This window comes from Lathyrus oleraceus, chromosome 5 (assembly GCF_024323335.1).
Source record: "Lathyrus oleraceus cultivar Zhongwan6 chromosome 5, CAAS_Psat_ZW6_1.0, whole genome shotgun sequence".
NCBI classification, from domain to species: Eukaryota; Viridiplantae; Streptophyta; class Magnoliopsida; order Fabales; family Fabaceae; genus Lathyrus; species Lathyrus oleraceus.
The window spans coordinates 358,212,812-358,219,857 of NC_066583.1; the positions used below are offsets into that span (position 1 = coordinate 358,212,812).

At 35.2% G+C, this 7,046-nt stretch overlaps 1 non-coding gene across 1 annotated transcript; it reads left to right on the forward strand.

Moving 5' to 3' along the window:
- The first annotated feature begins 691 nt into the window (after window positions 1-691).
- Window positions 692-797, forward strand: LOC127089641 (small nucleolar RNA R71). The gene has a single exon (XR_007791209.1). It is a non-coding gene; the product is annotated as a small nucleolar RNA R71 (small nucleolar RNA).
- Window positions 798-7,046: the final 6,249 nt, after the last annotated feature.

The following is a 7,046-nucleotide window of genomic DNA, read 5'->3' on the forward strand; positions in this document are numbered from 1 at the left end:
ATTATGGGTAGCGATGGTGTCAACTTTAGACACAAGTTAAAAAAGCATTTCGTTGGTGTAAAGGTTCTGGCTCTTAAAGTCCTATTTTTTGTCGGGTTTAAGTCATAACAATGTTTTCCATCAGCATCTCGAGATTTGACTTTCAGGGAGTGAGGGCACCCTTTTGTCCTTGGAAACCAAGTGGGGGAAGCAGGAACTATAGGATTTTCTATGAATTATGGAGAATTGTTTTAGTATGAGAATTTTGGATGAATTCTTCAACCATGATTGTAGATGTTAGAATATGGATTTCTTAGATAGGAATAATTTGCCATATCTTAGGTGGGTTCGGTTAAGACCATTAATTTACATCTAGTCCCAACATGGCAATTACTCTGAAAATTTCACAATTTAGTGGCAGGAGTTGCAGGGGTGGTGCTTAAATTATAAATCTTCTAGTAAAGGGCATCTACTTTAGCACTTATATGGTCAAAGCCATTGACTTTGTACAAACCACCTTTTTGCATGGTTTTTTCAATAGGAGCATACTTGTTACCCCATTGGTAGTTATTTTATGCAATGTCCTTAATAAGAGCATAAGCATCGTCGTATGAATTATTCGTAAGGGATTATCCTACAACAACATCTAAGGTCATTCTTGTAGAGTAGAATAGATCATATATATAATGTATGGACTATGAGCCATTTTTTTAGCCCATGGTACGAACATTATTTCATTATTTCCTTAAATCGCTCAAATGATTAGAAGAGAAAGTCACCATCATTCTGCTAAAAGCATATAATTTGATTCTTTAGTTATATTAGTCTGCTTGGCATAAAATATTGTGCTAGAAATGCAAATTTTATTTCATTCCATGTCGTTATGGAATTCGATAGCAGGGACTGCAACCACGCTCTTCCTCTATCCCTTAAGGAAAATGGGAAACTCTTAATTGAATGGTGACTGAGTCTACTTCGTTCATTTTTATAGTATCGCAAAATTCAACAAAAACGGGCAGATGCAAATTCAAGTCATTTGTCGGTGCACTAGAAAATTGGTTTTGTTGTACCGTGGATAACAATGAGGGCTTAAACTGGAAGTTGTTAGCCTTTATGACGGGACGAACTATTTTCGAATGTGATTCTTTATTTGATGGATAATGTACTTTTTAAGAGGGTGATTAGTGTTTTCAATCATCGCTTAGATCTTTGTTGTAATCAGTGTCTATCGTGAAAATAGCGCTTGATTTCGTTTAACGATTCAACAAGATTCCCTAAACTATAATAATAATAATATCAAAATATTGTCTATGACAACAGCGTCAAAAACTTGACACGCTGCAATCGTATGACTATAACGAAGTAGTATAAAAAATTATTGTATCTCATAGACTAATTTCGAGTACCGAGTTCTATTATTTTAGTGTTTATCTAAGGCAATCAATAATTTTGTTTAGAATATTATTTTCATTTTAGTAAATAAAAATATTTAAAACATGACTTAGAGTTCATGATTCTTATCTCTAACAAACTCATGTAGACTCAAATCATTACAAAAAAAAATGAACTAAATTTCTAGAAAAATAGAAAAACTAGACAACGTCTACTTTCGTCATTGTGTTGTCTTGTTCTAGCCAAAAGGCTACCTACTTTCGTCAGTATATCATGTTTGTTTAGAATCGATTTTAAGCACATCTATAAAATTAGACTTTTTTTATCGATATTTGAGACATTTTTGTAACATCAACTCAATTGTCTGGTATTTCTCTATTGGATACCAATGCACACTCTTTCAACATGTGAATGGTATCTAAATTATTTTACTTTCATAGAGACATCTATGTTAAAAATCAAAAATCCAGAACAAGTCTTATAAACTTTCTCGTAACGAAATGATTGGAAATCAATAGGATGTATGTCACAAGATAGTTCTCATGACCCTAAACCTTAGAAAAACAACTCATGCATAATCATATTTAAAGCATGCAAACCTATGAATAAAAACATACGCATGATAAGAGATTATAATATAGATGAAATCAAAATCTATATTGCAGTGAAAATAGAGTAACATATGCTTTGGAGAGACTTGTTCAAAGCAACAACAACTTAGAAACTCTTACATGATAGAAATCAAGGAAAATGAAATTTGCTTAAACCTGAAATATGGTATAAAAAAATTGGTATATTGTTTAATGTTACAGCACCATTTTATAGGAATCTCGGACAATAATCTATAATATAAGAAAACTAAGGGATGTGGAGAATCCAATTTTACCCTCATCCTACAGTCTGCCATGTGTCTATAATGAGGACTTTTGATGTCCAAAAATTACTTTATCTAACTAATTGTCTCTCTGGTTCATTCCTTACCAATTGTCTCTTAGGTTCATCAATGTATCTCAATTTTTTCTCTTCTATCACTTCAATTTTACATATTTGCTCTCACTTTTCTCTTTTTTGAATTCAAATCCTTCTTTCCCCATTTTTATTCACTATATATCTTCTCTCATGCTTATAGTTTCGAATTTTATTATCTCTATCTTTTAGAGATGTTTTATCTTCTTATCAATCTTTTCCTAATTTTTCTCTCTTTTTCATATTTGTTTTAACTTACCATTTTTACTCACTTTTTCTAATTTGTTGAAACTATATTTTGACTTATGTTTTACATATCTGTTAATAGGTATTCATCTCCATCCAAAAGAACCAAAAGAACACTAGTAGGTAAAAATTATTCTTCTCTATCTAACTATAAAGAAAAAAAAGTATATAACTCTAATAGTCATTCTTATATTTCTAGATTTATCTTCTTCATGTATTTTTCTTCAACTTCATTACATCGGCAACAACTAAATCAAGGTGAAAACCAATCAACTAAAAAAATATGCAGAGATGGAAAGAAAGATAGGAAGGATGTATCAGAACATCACAATACCAAAATAGTTTGATCATTAGTTAAAGATTATTTTTCATTAATTGAATAACTTCGTCCATGAAAGATAGTTTAGGGTTTTTTGTAAATTTAGGATGTTCTGAGAAGGTTGGTTTTGAGAAGAAGGAGGATCGGAGAGGAAAAGGAGTTTGGTTGGCTTTCATGTATTAAGAGAATTAGTTTTGATGAGTTTCTGGATAAGGGTGGATGGATTTTGCAGATTTGGGTGGTTAAGGAGATGAAGAGAATATGGAGGTATGAACAAGTAATGGATTTTCTGGGAAATTTGTTGTTGATGAAGGAGGTAATTGAAAAATGGGATCATTTAAGTGTTGTTTGAACAATGGATAGAAAGATTGTTGATGAATATCAGGGCTATGTTTTTTTTAGGGATGAAGGTGCGACGAAGGTTTAACCAAATATGGGAGTTGGAGGAATTCTTGGAGAGTTATTGGTTATATATTTGGAGTAATGAAGGTGATATGAAAGTTGAATGGAATCTCGTTTTTGGATTAATTTTTAAGAGTGTTCTTGATTTTTTTTTTAAATGTTTGAAGTTTTTGGTATTTTGCTTTGGTATGTGTGCTTGATTATGGGTTTGGGCGATGAAGGTGGGATGAATTTCTTGATGTTCTAGGTAAAGGGTGGAGGGGTTTTGGTTTAGAAAAACATGAAGAGAAGAAATTTGAGTGAGGAAATGAGGAATCTATGAAGAGTTTTGGTATCTTGAGCAAATGATAGAGAATATGAAATCTAAGAGGGGGAATTTGAGGATGACACGTAGAATTTTGTAAATGAGGAGATAAGGACCCCATTTTAGAATCTGTAGACTGTGGAATAGGCAAGCGGAAATTATAAAGCAAATTTTCAAGATATCACGTGAGGAAGAAGAAGAATTTTTTACCCAAATATCCTTGTTTTTCAAAAAGAATCCTAAAATAGCCTTATTTTTAAAAAAAATCTCAATCTACTCCACTTTGAAGAGGAGGCGCCAGATGAATTGGCGCCAGCTCTTAAACTTAGAGAGGAGGCACCAATTGGATTGGCTAGTGCTCCTTGTGTTGCCAATCCAATTGGCGCCTATGTGTTAAGCTTTAAAGGAGGTGCCAATTGGTTTGAAACCTGTGTGTGTTTTCTATTTTTATTTTTTTTGAAAAACATTGTACATGATAAATAAAGTCGAAATCAAACCAATTCATATTAATATTAATGCCCGTTTACAAAAAAAAAAAGACTAATGTCGATGACCGGAATCACCTAACTGACTTTCGGTCCCACATCCCCTAGCTACCCGAACTCGTGGCCCTAACCCACGTTGATGATTCATCCCAGGTGTTTGAGTATCTGAGGGCCCAGGAACATCACCATCAACTGCAGGAGATTGCCTCAGATAGTCAGACAAATCAGCGTAGTCTTGTGTATGCATTGAAGGGGTATCGCCATAGCTGAGTTCATGACCCATGCCAGAGTAGTTGGGTTGTGTTTGACTTGTTGGAGGGAGACATGGACGATTGAAGGGAAACATTGGTGTGAATGATGCGTCGAGGAAAGGTTGAAATGACTAATGTGGTGTTTGGTAGACATATGGTTGTTGAAGGTTTTAGTTTTAAGATGTTTGGGATTCTTGGCTATGGTAGGAGGATGGACGGTTGGTGTTAAATGATCGTTGAGTGTTTTGCCTAAGGCGACTATGGTAGGGCGATGTGTTGGGTGCATAGCGATGTTGGGTGTCTTGATGATGATCTAGTTATTAGTGTTGGTACAGGGTACGCTCTTGGTATTGTGGTTGGGTGTATGGAATGTTAGGGTTGTATGTTTATGTGTTTGTGGATCGGAAAGTTTGATGGATAAGGGGTTGTGAGTAGTTGGTCTGACAATGTTGTTAGGGGTTAGATGTTGAGTCTTCTGGTATGTAAGTTGCCTGGCGTGGGTCGTATAGGTACATATCCTCGACGATAAACTCAAATTCAACCGATCTGTACCAAGCCATATAATTACGACTTAGTTTTTCTTCAGTTGTCGTCACAGCGTCTATTAAGACATGGTCTTGGCGCTGCTTCCATTTGCGACACTCAGATCTAGCGAAGCTTTGCCATGGGTTAAAGTTCTATTGGTCGTTAACTTTGTGTAGATGCCATTCTCCTAGGTTTTCTGGGGGATCTGAGATGTGTTAAAGCATAACGAACTGCAAATTAACACGATCAGTATTGTGCATCTCCACAATGGTGAATCTTATGATCGATGTGCATGCAGTCCAAACGGTTGCGTCTTGTTCGTTGATTTCATGGTCATGATCCAAATTTAGATATGGAAGCCAAATGAAATGAAATGAAATGTGAACATATGTTAGATTATAAATTTGGTAGAAGAAATTAACAAATTATTACGAAATAGTTAGGTTAATGGCCATACATCTGTCAGTCGAAGGTGATCCAAGAGATTGTGATACTAGGTAATAAGTGTCTAGGACATCTGTTATAACTCATACCATGTGCCGACCATCTGCACCATAAAGGTAAAAAATATTATTTAGAGATAATAATCGGTAAAGTAAGTAAATATATTCCATTTTTAAGAACTTACTTTTGTGCATACGGGAATGTGAAAGGGTTGTTGTTGATGGGCACTAGGGACGGTAGTCTAGACCAACCCCATGCTTGGAGCAAAACAACACATCCAGAAAAGGTAGATGTGTCTTTGTGTGAATTTTTACACAAAGAGCTATAAAGATAAGTCAAACAAGCGGATCCCCAACTGTAACTTCATATTCTATCTACATGTCTTAGTAAAGGTAAATACATAACATGCATACTAGAACCACTACCTTCGGGAAATAAAAATGAACCAATTAAAAGCATAATGTAACACCTAGTTTTTATTATTCAAGCCTTTTCGGTAGAATTCTCATCTAACTGTAAGTTGTTATAATATGCCTTAAGACATGAAAGGAGTATACATTGACCTCTCGAGTTATCATCTAACAAATCAGCATCCAAGAGATACATGCAAATTGAATTCACATAGTTGGTTTTACCGTTTACTGCCTTACCTTCGATAGGCAGTCACAATGACATGTAGACGTCCTCTAACGTCATTGTACATTCACCGGTTGGAAACCAGAATATGTGTGTCTCGGGACGCCATATTTCACATAACGCAAGAATGAATTTATTATCCACCGACCAACACATTATTTTGCTTATATGTCCAAAACCGGCGAGTTTGACATACGGTTGAATCATCGGGTCCATGTGTACAAATTCGTGGACCCAAGTTCGAAACCTAGAAACATCCTATAAAAGAAACAACAAAATACGTTATTTTATAAAAGATAAACAACAAATTAAGTATCGTTATTAAAAATTATTCTAGACAAATAATAGAAGAATTAAACGCTTACATAAGTTGTTATGTTTGCAACTGTGCCTTTGTGCGATTCACCCATTGTAAGGAGAGACATCTTGTCAGAGTAAATGCTGAAAAAGTGGTTGTTACAGATGAAACAGTTGTTGTTATTGAGGAAGAAGTGAGTGTTGGTGAGGAAAAAATGTGAGACTTTCTTGGCTATTTATAAGGTGTGACATGCAAAAGTATGAATGCATGGATAATGGTGATTGCATGTGTATGTCAAATGGTTTTGCGCCCATGTGAAATTGTCACATGCTAACGCCAATCAAAGTAGTGCTTCCCCTAGGCTTTCATGCATGCTACATGTTAACCTAGCTTGGCGCGTGCATGACTCTGCATGCTTAGTTACGAGGTCTACATGGAAGACAAGGTGGCGCAAATTGGACTGACACCCATGTATAAGCATTACAGGCTAGCGCCAATTGGACTGGTGTTAGGGCTTGCACGATTGACACATGACTTCCCTCTAGCTTGCATGTTTGACACATCACTTATGTCTTGCTTGCATGCTTGACACATCACTTACCTCTAGCTTTGCATGTTTGACACATCACTTACCTATTTAAGTGTCTTACTATCTACATCCAATAATCAACACAAATCCATTTGCACCAAAAAATTACTTTGCGTCTGCACAAGAAATATTACAATGTCATTTGCACCAAAATATACTATCAATGTTCACTGCAATGGTGAGACATATGAGTCTGAGTTATACGGGTTT